Here is a 14,958-nt window from a genome sequence, read left to right as displayed (position 1 = left end):
AATTTACGCAAAGCCCTATTCGCAAACGTTTTACGCAAACGACGTACACAACGGAAAATTCTACGCTGGCCCGACGTCCATACGTAACATTGCGTACGCCTCATAGAGCAGGGGTAACGTTACGCCGAAAAACGTCTTACGTAAACGACATAAAAAAATGCACCGGGCAGACGTACGTTTGTGGATTGGCGTATCTAGCTCATTTGCATACTCAACGTGGAAATCAACGGAAGCGCCACCTAGCGGCCAGCGTAAATATGCACCTTAGATCCGACGGCGTACTAAGACGTACGTCAGTCGGATCTAGCCCAGCTTCAGGCGTATCTTGTTTTGTGGATACAAAACAAAGATACGCCGGAGCATCCTAGAAGTTATGCGGCGTATCAATAGATACGCCGACGTAACTGCTTCGTGGATCTGGGCCTTAAAGTCCAACTTCGGGAACCTTGAAAATGATCCCTTGCATTGGGGCTTTGTCTTTACAATTTTCTGTAGTATTTGGTCTGGATATTTTTTTTTATTAGTAGAAATAAATTACAGATTTATAAAGGATTTAGCAAATTTAAAAATAAAGTTTAGGCAATTCCCTGCTGACTTTCAATCCCATCCACCTGACATTTCATAAGAGGCTACCTCTTCCAAAGCCATATAACTTACCTTACCCAAGAGGAACAACCATCCACTTGTCCACTATGGGATTTAGGATAGGTAGTACAATTGATATCTTTTTTTTTTTTATTTATCTATTAACAAAAAAGCTTGAACGTGAACATTTCTTAAAATAAGATGTTCAACCTGTTCAAAGTCTTAAAAAATAGCCCATAACACAGGCAGCTGATCATTTGCATGACGTCACCACGCTTGCGCACACATTAGCCCCTCTAAACTGGGGAATGCAGTCTGTGAGAACTTCCCCTCTGTCCGGCGGTGTTTAGCTCCTTCCACTCTTCCTGATACTCCCCCGTGTGACTAAAGAAGACGTTACGAAAGGGGAGTAAAAGAAAACAGTAGCCGCAGACACAGCACCGAATGGTTACGGCGCATGCGCAAGATTACCGACAGGGACACAGTAAGGGCGGAAGCGACGTCATAATTTGAATCACATAACAGCAGTACGAATGGCGCTTGAGATACCTGGAAATACAAAATGAGAACTAAACCATTCTAAAAAGGGTATTTGCAGGCCTTGTTTTTGGGGGATATATATATATATATATATATATATATATATATATATATATATATGTATTGCATTGCGATGAGCTGTTATAATAATAATTGAAAAACTGCAAAAATCGGCTGGGGTTCACTTCAGAATCGTGATCTCTTTTTTTACTCTCAGTTTATCCAGAATTGTGTAGCTCTAATACATAGCTTGTGTATGTATCATTTTGTTCTATTTAAAGTAATGTATAGAAGGTAGGGCCTGAAAGTGACTCAAGCCCAGGGGCCCCACCACCCTAAGTCCTGCCCTGCCAGCCACTGCATTGCTTGAGATTGCAGGGTGGTTGAAACCTCGCCCTATTCACTTAAATGCGTCGCGTTCAGCAGCAATACCGCCTGTTGACTGTGACATGCTATTTCATTTATGCTGAGCCCTGAGCAACTGCATTGCTGTTTTTAGGTTGGAGGATGCTTTTAACGCCCGCCTGTGTGAATGAGCCCTTACATTGACACTACTTTAAATGATCTATGCGAAAACAAAGGCCCCTGTCCTTCATAATGTCCTGAGCCACAAGCATTGAATACAGTTCAATATTAGTTCTTTATCTTTTTAGAAAAACTTCTGATTTCTATGTCCTGACCACTCCCAGTTGCAGCCTTTTCTGTGTTGCTTCCGGTTATTAAGTATGAGTGGTGCATGTTGCTGTCACATGCAGGGCCAGGACAAGTGATGGGCAGGGGGGAAGCTGCCCTGGGCACAGTGGAGCAAGGGGCCATGGATGGGCACAGGGCAGTAAACCCATTCTGCGGCATGCATTATCAATGGGGGAGGAGATGCAGTTCCGCATCCTTGCCCTGGGCACTAGAGGAACCTGTCCCGGTACTGGTCATGTGTACCACCCTACTCAAGCTACATCTCCCATCATGCATTGCGCTTGCAATTCTACTGTGCATGTGTCAGAAAAAAAAAATCATTCAAACATTAATAGCGCTTAGGAAGTTTGTATATGGATATAAAAGTTCCAAGCAAGGTGTAGAATAACTGATAGTCCACTTTGAAAAAAGTTGAAAAACCCAAATCTTTGCAGATCAAAATTCCAGAGCACGCCCTCTGACGAAAGCAACGAGGAAACGCGTCAGGGCACCAACCACGCAGCAACCCACGCCGTAATACCTCACCTGGGAATACCGCTTCGGCGGTAAGAAGGTATATCAGGATCTAACGACCTAACAAAGAGATACATTTACGCATTTTAATTCTGTTACATTGTAAGTGCACATCCGCATGGGATCACTTTATCTTATAAATAAAATATTTTTTAAACTGGATTACGGCTATGTGCACTTTTGTTTCTTTGCTTGTCACAAGCAAAACTCAGATGGAGGCATGCAGAATAGACACGTGCAATTCGTTTAGTTCCGAATTAGTTTTTTAACGAATTTTGACAAATTTGTTAATTTCCGAAATTTCAGAATGTAACGGGAAGGCCGTCGGACCCAGAAGCTCTTACACAGATTGAGCCAGGAAATAAGGGACATATGTTGGATTGTTTTAACATGGGTCTGTAATTCATAATATATTCAAGAATGTCTGCAAGAACTATTTACAGGTTGTTGATTCTGAACCCAACAGGTCAATTCAATGTGGGAACACAGACTGTTAAAGTGTTTAATGTCGTCTGCTACTGTCATGTAAATGAATCTTAGTCTGGCTCTTAAGAACCCTTTATTGTGTGATGCTAATTGACACTGTAGTGTGTGAATTTCTATTGATGATAAATGTGTATTGTATAGCAGGTGAGAAGAGCTTATCTCGGTGTCACCTTGTCTGGGTAAATGATTAGTAATTAGCTCATGTAGATTATCTCGGAGTCAGAATGACTCTCTCCTAAAAGATGTGTATTGAGCTCCTTGTGTCATGTTGTGGGGGGAGTTGGGTCATTGTTCATTGTGGTTCCTAAACTGTATATAAGAAGCCTGAGACCTCGTACACAGGATAGGTTAAACAGAGGACAATGGTCCGATGGACCGTTTTCATCGGTCAAAACCGATCGTGTGTGGGCCCCATAGGTTATTTAACCATCGGTTAAAAAAAAGCCAACTTGCTTTAAATTTAACCGATGGATTCCTAACCGATGGGAAAAAAACGATCGTAGGCACAACCATCGGTTAAAAATCCACGCATGCTTAGAATCAAGTCGACGCATGCTTGGAAGCATTGAACTTCGTTTTTTTCAACACGTCGTTGTGTTTTATGTCACCGCGTTCTGACACGATCGTTTTTTTAACTGATGGTGTGTAGGCGCGACGGACCATCAGTCAGCTTCATCTGTTAACCGATGAAATCGGTCTGTTCTCATCGGATGGACTGATCGTGTGTACGCAGCATGAGTTTCCCATGTAAGTCTATTCGTTTTGAACAAGAGAACAGAGCTGTGTGTCTCGTTTCTGGGGAATCCATATGGGCCGTGTTCGTCTGCTGGATTGTGGAGTGTCGATAAGCTGTCGTGGGTTGGTGGAATGGAATATTGTAAACGACGTTAACCCCTGTGCCATTTGGGGTCCTGTTACACAGAATTTTTACATTTCCGAATTTTCAGATTTTCCAAATTTCCGAATTTTTGAATTCCGAATTTCTGAAATTCTGAAATTTAAAATTTTGGAAATTCGAAAATTCGAAAATGGGAAATTCGAAAATTCTCAATTTAAAAATTTGAACGTTTCCGAATTTCGAATTTCCAAATGCCGGAATTTCCGAATTTTGAATTTTCTGAATTTCCGAAAAAAGCTAAAAAAAAGGAATGAAACGAAAATGAACTAATTTTCCTGAAGTGCACATGTCTAATGCAGAGTATGCTGATAACAGCCATCCCACATCCACCCACGGATTCAGCCTCATCTGATTAAACAAGAGTCTGCTGACAACAACCAGTAAAAGATACGCTGTTAACCCTCTATCATCTGGTAAGTGCATTACCTTTGGGGGATTCCCATACAAGCAGGGGCGTAACTAGAAATCACAGGGCCCCATAGCAAAATGTTGTATGGGCCCCCCCCCCCCCCCCCCCGAGAAAAAAAAATCACGCCCACCAAAATGCCCCACATCCTTTATTTGATATCATTATAACTAAAGAGGACCTGTCATGGCTCTATACATGTATATAGAAGTATAAAGAGGACCTGTCATGGCTCTATACATGTATATAGAAGTATAAAGAGGACCTGTCATGGCTCTATACATGTATGTAGGAGTATAAAGAGGACCTGTCATTGCTCTATCCTAGTGATTTGGAACAGAGATCTCTCTCCTCCTCCAGTCAGTCCCACCCCCCCCCCCCAGTTAGAAACACCTCCCAGGGAACACATTTAACCCCTTCCCTGACAGTGACATTTACACATTAATCAGTGCATTTTAATAGCACAGATCGCTGTATAAATGTGAATGGTCCCAAAAATGTGTCAAAAGTTTCTGACCTGTCCACCGCAATGTCGCAGTCTCACAAAAAACAAGACAAAAAAAAACAGATCACTGCCATTACTAGTAAAAAAAAAAATAATAATAAAAATGCTTGAAGTGCATAATTTCTATTATTACATTGTTATATAAAATAGTTCAACTCACCATATTGCAGAATCAGTAGGAGCCCCGAGCGTGTCACTTGCCAACGTCACCTGCCTTCAGATGTGGATTGTCACTTGCCGCGTCACCAGATGCGGGTTGTCACCTGCCACACATTGCAGATTGTTACTTGCCACGATGTCACAACGCCACCTGTCACACATTGTCACTTGCCACAACGTCACCTGCCACACGTAGCAGATTGTCACTTGCCACATCACCTGCCACACGTAGCAGATTGCCACTTGCTGTGTCCCAGAGTAAAGGCAGGCAGCAGAGAGATAATGTAATCTCTCTGCTGCCCGCACAGTGGGGACGGAACTGCAATGATGTCATCTCTCTGCTCCCCCGCCCGCTGATTGGCAAGCAAGCCCGCTCACCTGCTAACTGTCCCGCCCGCTGACTGTTCTCCTGTTCTGCCCGCAACGCCTAGGTGAATGGAGCTTGCTGGCAGAACAGGTGGAGCGGGCTGGCTGGCGGGGGGGGCGTCAATTTGCCTCCCAGTGCAGCGCGGAGCGGGCAGAATGGGTTGACAACAATTTGTCTCACAGTGCAGCGGGGAGTGGAGCAGGCTGGTGGAAATTTGCCCCTCAGTGCAGACAGGGCTGGTGCTAGGCAATTTGGTGCCCTAGGCAAGACCAGCTACGTGCCCCCCCCCCCCCAAAGAAAATGTCCCTGCATCCATCATATGTAATGTGCACCAGTAAATTTAAGGGGGTGGGGTGGTATGAAGATTACAGGGGGTGGTAGGAAGATGACGGGTGGGTGGTAGGAAGCTGACAAAGGTGGGTGGCAGGAAGAAGACAGGGAGGATGGAGATGACAGGGGAGGGTGGTAGGGAGGTGACGGGGAGGATGGAGATGACAGGGGTGGGTGGTAGGGAGGTGATGGGGAGGATGGAGATGACAGGGGTGGGTGCAGGAAGCTGACAGGGAGGATGGAGATGACAGGGGTGGGTGCAGGAAGCTGACGGGGAGGATGGAGATGACAGGGGTGGGTGCAGGAAGCTGACGGGGAGGATGGAGATGACAGGGGTGGGTGCAGGAAGCTGACGGGGAGGATGGAGATGACAGGGGTGGGTGCAGGAAGCTGACGGGGAGGATGGAGATGACAGGGGTGGGTGCAGGAAGCTGACAGGGAGGATGGAGATGACAGGGGTGGGTGCAGGAAGCTGACAGGGAGGATGGAGATGACAGGGGTGGGTGGTAGGGAGGTGACGGGGAGGATGGAGATGACAGGGGTGGGTGCAGGAAGCTGACAGGGAGGATGGAGATGACAGGGGTGGGTGCAGGAAGCTGACAGGGAGGATGGAGATGACAGGGGAGGGTGGTAGGGAGGTGACGGGGAGGATGGAGATGACAGGGGTGGGTGGTAGGGAGGTGACGGGGAGGATGGAGATGACAGGGGTGGGTGGTAGGGAGGTGACGGGGAGGATGGAGATGACAGGGGTGGGTGGTAGGGAGGTGACGGGGAGGATGGAGATGACAGGGGTGGGTGCAGGAAGCTGACAGGGAGGATGGAGATGACAGGGGAGGGTGGTAGGGAGGTGACGGGGAGGATGGAGATGACAGGGGTGGGTGGTAGGGAGGTAACGGGGAGGATGGAGATGACAGTGGTGGGTGGTAGGGAGGTGACGGGGAGGATGGAGATGACAGGGGTGGGTGCAGGAAGCTGACAGGGAGGATGGAGATGACAGGGGAGGGTGGTAGGGAGGTGACGGGGAGGATGGAGATGACAGGGGTGGGTGGTAGGGAGGTGACGGGGAGGATGGAGATGACAGTGGTGGGTGGTAGGGAGGTGACGGGGAGGATGGAGATGACAGGGGTGGGTGCAGGAAGCTGACAGGGAGGATGGAGATGACAGGGGAGGGTGGTAGGGAGGTGACGGGGAGGATGGAGATGACAGGGGTGGGTGGTAGGGAGGTGATGGGGAGGATGGAGATGACAGGGGTGGGTGCAGGAAGCTGACAGGGAGGATAGAGATGACAGGGGTGGGTGCAGGAAGCTGACGGGGAGGATGGAGATGACAGGGGTGGGTGCAGGAAGCTGACGGGGAGGATGGAGATATACAGGGGTGGGTGGTAGGGAGGTGATGGGGAGGATGGAGATGACAGGGGTGATAATAGGTATGACAGGCCTCAGAGGTAGGGTGGTGGGATCATCGTGCTCCTCGTCATCCCCCTGTTCCTGGCATCCCACTGGGATGCCAGGAACAGGGGGATGACGAGAAGCATGATGATGACAGGAGACAGTAGGTGGCATGACAGCATTAGGGCTGTGTGTGAGGTCATCACAGGCAGCTGGTAGCAGGGATGTTTGGGCGCCCTTGTTCAGGGAGTGACGTCACGGGAATCGGATGCTGTCAGTGTCGGGCAGCGGACCGATGATGCACAGTACCTCGAGACTGGCTCGCCGATAATAGCGTTGCTCTGGCAGGTCTTCCACACTACGGGCGCCCATCCTGGAGTCAAAGAGCTGCTCAGTATTACCCGCGCTCTGCACATGGCACTTGGTAGGAGATTCACAGAGCGCGGGGGAAGGGGAGGAGCCAGGGGAGGGGAGCACACCACCTACTGACATAACATTGGATGATCGCGGTTGTGACAGCCTCCCAGCGCCGCCTCCTCTTCCTCCACAGGACTGCGCGGCGGCAAGGCTTAGTTACAATTATTTATGTCACAATTTCACATTAAATGCAGGGGGAGTGGAGCGGGCGGAACGGCATGGCGGGGCTCTTCATCCTCACCGGGCCCCACTCGGCTGCGGGCCCCATAGCGCCCGCGTGGGTCGCTATGGCGGTAGTTCCGCCACTGCGATACAAGCAATGTGGCGATGGATAGTACCTAGAATTTCCATCTGCAAAAATTGGGGTTTTTCAACTTTTTTCAAAGTGGACTATCAGTTGCTTCTTATTAATACAACTTTTATAACCATATACAAACTTCCTAAGCGCTATTAATGTTTGAATGATTTATTTATTTTAACATATTCTTTGATACAGTTTTATTTATTATAGTAGCATCTTTTATATATTATTACTATTTTTGCATGAGCGCTGAGGGAGAAATCTTCTATCTGTTTGATTATTTCTCATTGTTTGTTAAGTAACTTAAGGTGGCTACATCCCTACATACAGTGGAACCATAGAGAACAAATGTAGTCACCCATTATAAATGTATTTTTATGCAAGTGCTTTTGGACTATGCTGTTTGAAAAAACATAGATTACTAAGAATTATGGCAGAGAATTTTATATTGTATATATTTTTTTATTAGATTTTCCATCACTTTAGCGTTCTGAATGTGAACAAATTTGCAGTTGTGGTTTCAGTGTCCCTTTATCTCTAGCTACATTCTCAGGAACAAGAGTGGTGCAGTGGTTTATCACTAGGGTTGCCACCTGTCAGGGATTTACCCGGACATTCCGGGTTTTAAATCATGCGTCCGGGTTTCAGGCGGACTGAAACCCGGAAACACTTTATTCAGACCAGGCTGTGGCTCCCCAAATCTGTTGCCGTCTGCAGGCAGCTGTCTGGTAGTAGGTTCAGCATTAATGGGGAGGGGGGGCATGGGGATGATGTCAGCAAGAGCAATTTGGCCACACCCACATTTTGCTGCAGCATGCTTGGGGCACCTGCTGTCCTTGGGGCACCTGTAGGTGTTCCAGGTTGCTAAAGTGTTAAGGTTTGGCTTGAAGAAAAGATGGCAACCCTATTTGTCACTAGCCAGTCTCTAATAGGGTTTAAGTCACCCAAACGTAGATGTAAATCCTAAGTTGATGGTATTCAGTTTTCTAAAGCCCTGTGTATCATATACAATTGCCAATTTATTCTCACCTTTTATTTCATTTTTTTATTTTATTTCAGAGCTGCTGATCTTCTCCAGTTGTCTTCAGCCACTTCTCTTCATGAACACGCTCTAGTGTCACCTTTACTCCTTAGGACCGTCTTACTAATAGTGACAACAGTGGAAAGTGCCTGCTTAACGTATGTTGGTATGGCTGCTGGTAAGCTTGTCCGGGTGTATATGTGGCAGGGGGACAACACATGAGAACATTTGGAAGACAGTTGTCACTCCATAAGTAGTACCTGAACAAGTACAAGTTTCTTCTGTTAGAGTTGTTTTTCAAAAAGCAGTTAAGTAGCGGCATTTCAAGACATGGGCTGCCAGAAAGGTACGTATAATGCCTTCTTCTTTTACAGGATTTCTTTTTCTGTAAATGACCCTGTGGTGAGAGTGCCACTTTAAAGAATATGTAAACCCAACCTGGTATGTGCCTGTACCATCTACTTGTATGAAAAATAAATCCTGTTCTCTTTGTATTTCTTCCTTCGTGTGAAATCCCTGGTGTTGATGGCAGTCCCTTTGCTTTCCTTTTAAAAACTGACCACACTAGGCATCACAACAAAGCATGGTCAGTTTTATAGCTATGCTGGGAACTCAGTGTGCTCTCCTACAATGATCAGACTTCTGCTCACATGCCCCCCGGCATAGCCTATCAGTGGGAAGATCAGTTTGCTGCTGTTTCTCCTCCCTCACCTCTCTGTGCTGCTGAGAATAGAGGCTATATGATCACTTAAAAAAGGGGAGGGGGGGTATTTATAATGTTTTTTTATATCTATACACAACAATTTTGCCTTTCACTTCTATTTTAAACTGAATGGGTTGTTTTACAAGGTGAGGGTTTACATACACTTTACATTTTGATTTTCGTTTCTTAATAAACCACACTTTTGTAATCCAATGGCTTCAATACTTTAAGAAGGTGAAGAATGGCAGTACCTTTTATTCCTTTCAGTACAGGTCTCTTTTAAGGCACCGTGCATGCACATGGGCACATTAGAAGCGTGCAATGCAAATTTCTAGTTTTTTCCATGCCCAGAAAGCCTAGGTGTTGCATACAGCTGCCCATAGACATGAATAGCTATATGCGGATGCATGCAGGTAAATGCCTGTATTCTACTATGCCTGCATATGGTGTATGAATGCATTCTCTGAAACCAGACTTTATGCATTTGGGCATACCTCCCAACTTTTTGAGATGGGAATGAGGGACACCTATTAGCAAAAGTATGTTGGCATAGGACACACCCCTTCCACGCCCCCTTAAAGGAGAAGGAACTAAAAACAATGATTAGTTAAACCCACAAGTTTCTTTATTAGCATTACTATTTCTTTTCATTGGCTTTTGAAATTTACAAATGCAGAAATTTAGAATTTGGATGAAAAGTTTAGCACTGGGAAACAGTTTTTGAAAGATAAAAAGTGCATGTTATATACAACTATATAGATCAGACCAAAACGAGGGACAAATGAGGAGATATAAGGAGGAATGAGGGACAGCGGGACATTGTTCCAAATCAGGGACAGTCCCTTGAAATCGGAGACAGTTGGGAGCTATGATTTGGGGAGTAATTCAGTACGGTACACAGGTTTATGCGAGTATTGGAGCATACCTGCATACAGCCATTAAAGTGGTTGTAAACCCCTCCTTACAACTTGCACCTACAGGTAAGCCTAGATTAAGGCTTACCTGTAGGTGCAAGAAATATCTCCTTAACGCACGTGGTTAAAGGGTTTGTAAAGGAAATTTTTTTTTATCTTAATAGCTTCCTTTACCTTAATGCGGTGCTGTTTTCATGTCCTCATTGTTAATTTTTGCTCTCAAGTTGCTGTAATTCTTCTCTGATCTCCACTCTTCCTGGTTGTCTGTTTCCTGATAACCACAGTACTGGGAGCTTGCTCTCTGTGGTCACTAATCAAGGAGGTGTGATTACTGTGTGTCTAAAACCCCTAAGCACCAATCAGTTTTTATTCCAAACCATCACTGCCCTGTATTGGCTCTGTGGCTCTGTACATCACAGAAGCAGGAAACAACATGCAAAAACGAAACCAGAAACTGCAGGTACATTATATGATTGATTTTTATCTATTTTTAATCATTTTTAAAAGGAATCAGTTAACTAGTATGTCTCTATACCCTGTAAACAGTCATGTAGCCCCCCCCCCTTTTAAATAGCTGGGGCGTTACGCTAAAGTTAGTGGGGAATGGGAGATCTTAGTTGCTCCTATTCACTGATTGTTAGTTTGCGCTGTTGCCAGTTCAGAACTGCCTCCTGGGTCAGTCTGTGTGTCCAGGGGTGCGTTGCCACCCCTGGGCGGCAGTTGGCCCTGCAGACTTTTGGAAAAAATGGCCGGTGCTCCAGATATACCCCCTGCCAGCATGCTCAAAGAGGGAAACTCCTCTGATTGGCTGCTAGGGAAAGGATGGTGCTTACTAGCTCATTATGCCTTTCTCTTGCAGGTTTTTTTTTTTTTTATTTGTGAGGGTTTACTTCCTCTTTAATGTCTATAGGCGGCTGTACTCAGCATCTCTCATGGACATGGAAAAAAGATTGTGTTTTGGAAAATATGTCCATGCATGTGTAATCACAAGCATCAGAATTTACATGAGATTACAGGGCACGGCTTATTTTGTAATACAGTAACATGGGCAGAAATATGCCACAGCTGGGGCTCCCAGGTGCTGTAAATACGTGAGTATTTTATGCTGCACAGCCATGCGCCTGTATTTACATTTTTGTGCAGAAGACCTTACAGAAGCATACTAATCAGCTTAGAATGACTGGTAAGCGGTTGCAGTCCTGCTCAAACGAATCTTGAAAGTCCCCCCAAAGGAAAACAGTTGAATGTGACCCGAACCGCATTAGAACCTGTTTTTGCTTTATAGTAGAATTGCTCTTAAAGCTGAACACAAATATTATCTAAAGACATTTGCATAGCTCCCAACTGTCCCTGATTTGGAGCCATGTCCCTCTGTCCCTCTTCCCCCCTCATGTGTCCCTCATTTTGGTCTGATATAGTGTATAAAAGTGTTGCCCAGTACTAAACCTTTCATCCAATTTCTAAATTTCTGCATTTAAACATTTTAAAAAGCCAATATAAAGGAATAGTAGTGGCAAAAAAAGTAACTTTTTTTCGGGGGGTTATTCTCCTTTAAGGGGGAGTGGCAGGGGGCGTGTCCTATTCCTACATTAGTAGGTGTCCCTCATTCCCATCTTAAAATGTTGGGAGGTATGCATTTTTCTTGTGTTTTCTTATTGGAATCTTGGAATGATCTGTGTATTTCTTTCAGATCTGTGCAGTAATATAGTGTGACACTTTGCTTCCCGTAATAAAGACCGCTGACTGCTGCTCTCTCTCCTTGTGCATGATGACTGGTCTTGTCTCCGCCTCCGCTGTAGTTTTCTGCAGGAAGCCTGTAGCCTGTGGGGACTGCTGAGCCCCTCCCACAGCTCTGCTATATGCACCGGCTGCGCACAACACGGTGCTGATGTCACCACAGCTGGTATTTGGTGAACGCAAAGTGGATTTATATCCATTGAGGAATATACTTAGATGAAAGTTTCTGTGCCCAGAGTTCAGCTTTAAAGTTTGACCCAAGGGGAAAAAAACGAGTTTTACCAAGTTTAATTTCTAAAACTGTTTATTGTACAAATGGGCATATCAGCAACAGGGCTGGGCTGGTAACACCCAACTCCTGTTCCATCATGAACCGAGCTATACAACTGTAATCATTAGAACTCGTTGAATAATTAAGTACAGAGCAATCTATAGAAAAAACAGCCAACAAAAAAGTCATGGGAACAAGATTTTGCTGAGGGCAATGACATTTAAAATTACTGGTTGCAAAAATGCAAGAAAGCTTTTACACTGAACGTGAAACTCTTTAAAGTGGGTTTAATACTTCAATGTTTTTTACCTTAATGCATTCTATGCATGAACGTAAAAGTCCTTCTGTGTCCAGCTCCCCCTACAACTCACCTGTGCCCCCTCTCAATCCAACGATATGCATGAGAGCTGAGCTTCTCCTGGGTCTCTCATTCGCTGAGACAGCAGCGGGAGCCATTGGCTACTGCTATTGTCAATCACAGCCAGTGTGGAACACCAGTGCCCCCAGAGCAAGCGGCTTACTATTGGAGGCACTGGCTGAAGAGGAGGAGCCAGGAGCGCCAGAGGAGAATCAGGGCTGCTTTGCGCTATAACTATTGCACAAAGCAGTCGAGTATGACACGTTTGTTTTAAAAAAAAATGAAACCTTTAATGTCACTTTAAGTTGGCCATACACTATGAAAATGTTGTCTGGTTCCTAATGAACCAGTCGAAATTCACTTTGTGGGTGGCCCTATCGACGCCCTCATTTCCTCACATTGTTCGACTGAGAGAATTTAAGAAGCTAAACAAACAATTGACAGCCAAACAGGAGCTGCATCCTATTAGGCCTCGTACACACGGACGGACTGTCCGCTGAAATCGGTCCGCCGGACCGTTTTCAGCGGACATGTCCGCCCGGAGATTTCTGTCTGATGGTTGTACACACCATCAGACAGAAATCCGCGCGTACACGATACGCGGTTGACGTGGCCACGTCCTCGTCGCGACGATGACGCGGCGACGTGCGCGGCCCTGGAAGGTCAATGCTTCCACGCATGCGTCGAATCACTTCGACGCATGCGAGGGATGGCGGCCGATCGGACATGTACGGTGAGTCTGTACAGACGATCGAACATGTCCGACGGACAGGGTTCCAGCGGACATGTTTCTTAGCATGCTAAGAAATTTTTGTCCGCTGGAAAAGGGTCGGCTGGACAAATTTCCGCTGGAAACCTGTTCGGTTGGCCGTACACACAACCGAACATGTCTGCTGAAACTGGTCCGCGGATCAGTTTCAGCAGACATGTTCGGTCGTGTGTACAGGGCCTATGATATTTTGACAGCCGGCAGTGCCACAGATTTTTCCATCTGCTCCTTATAACGCGGATGGAGGAATCTGCTGGATTTTTCCATTCAGACCGCAGGCTGAACAGGTGTGGTCACCTGTTGTCTGTATACTTGTTCAGCAACAAGGATAAGCATGACAAGTCACGTGTTAATGTGCATTGTGTCAAGGCAGCCCATTCATTTAAATGGGCTGCCAACGCACCAGAACAGACAAAAAATGCACTGCGATGCGTGGGAGTGTGTTGGGGCGCCGCTTAAAATAAAATGCACCACAATGCACCAACATGCATAGAATGTGCTACCGCAAGGCAATGGCGTGAAGCCAGCTGTAATGTTTACTTATTTTGTTCTGGACGCCTCATCTTTATAGTCAGGGAGTGAATGGTTCCCTGAAACAGTTGTTACCCTGCCAGCTCCCTGACCTTGCACACTCTCACACAACGGGGCAAATGTAAAAAAAAAAAATTGCCGTGCAGATGTCTTCCTGATCTGCACAAGCACAACGAATTATCATCATATTGCTTGTAATGTGATTATGTCCTATAATCACCAGCACCATCTAGTGTCCATAATGCGCTATTTCCTAAAAGACCTCAGTCAAAGAATAGATTACCGCGTTATGGCCACTGGATGTAGCTGATGATCATAGGAGATAATCATATTACAAACAATGCAGTAACAATTTATTCTGCCTGTGCAAATGCGAAAGACATTTTCACAGCAACATTTTTAGACATAGAGTCAAGTAAAGAAGTAAAGTGGGGAAATCAGACGATGCTTCACATGAAATCGTAACCGATGAAAGAAAGTTTGTATGACAAAGGCTTTTTTTTTCCTGATCATGTGTAGTCTTTTCTGATTTTTCTCGTACGAAAACAGTGCACATTAAACAAAAATCCATTCGGGAATTTTCGTGCGAAAATTCAGAATCGGCTGTTGAAAGTTGTGTACACACTATACGAAAATCGTACGAAAATTCTTTGGACGAATATGTTCGCCCGATTTTCTTATAGTGTGTACGAGCCTTAACAAAACCATGTAGTCAACAAGAAAGCAACTACAGCAATACAACTATGATGCTCTGCTGTTTGATACAGTTATGCACACTCAGAGGCTGGAAGATTACTGTAGGCAGTTGATAGGACAACAAGCATCAGAAAACCTTATATATACCCTTGAACATATAGCTGAAATTTGAGATTCAAAGTTAAAGGTGTTGTAAACCCCCATGTTTTTTCACCTTAATTCATCCTATGCATTAAGGTGAAAAAACATCTGACTATTACCGGCCCCCCCAGTCCCTCCATTTTACTGGAAAGTTTGGCGTCAAGAACGCGCTGGATCTTTGTCTGGGGTTCTCGACTCTTCATTGGATAGATTCATAGCAGTGCAGCCA

The sequence above is a fragment of the Rana temporaria genome, chromosome 9 (genome assembly GCF_905171775.1).
Source record: "Rana temporaria chromosome 9, aRanTem1.1, whole genome shotgun sequence".
NCBI lineage: Eukaryota > Metazoa > Chordata > Amphibia > Anura > Ranidae > Rana > Rana temporaria.
This window is presented reverse-complemented; position numbering follows the sequence as displayed.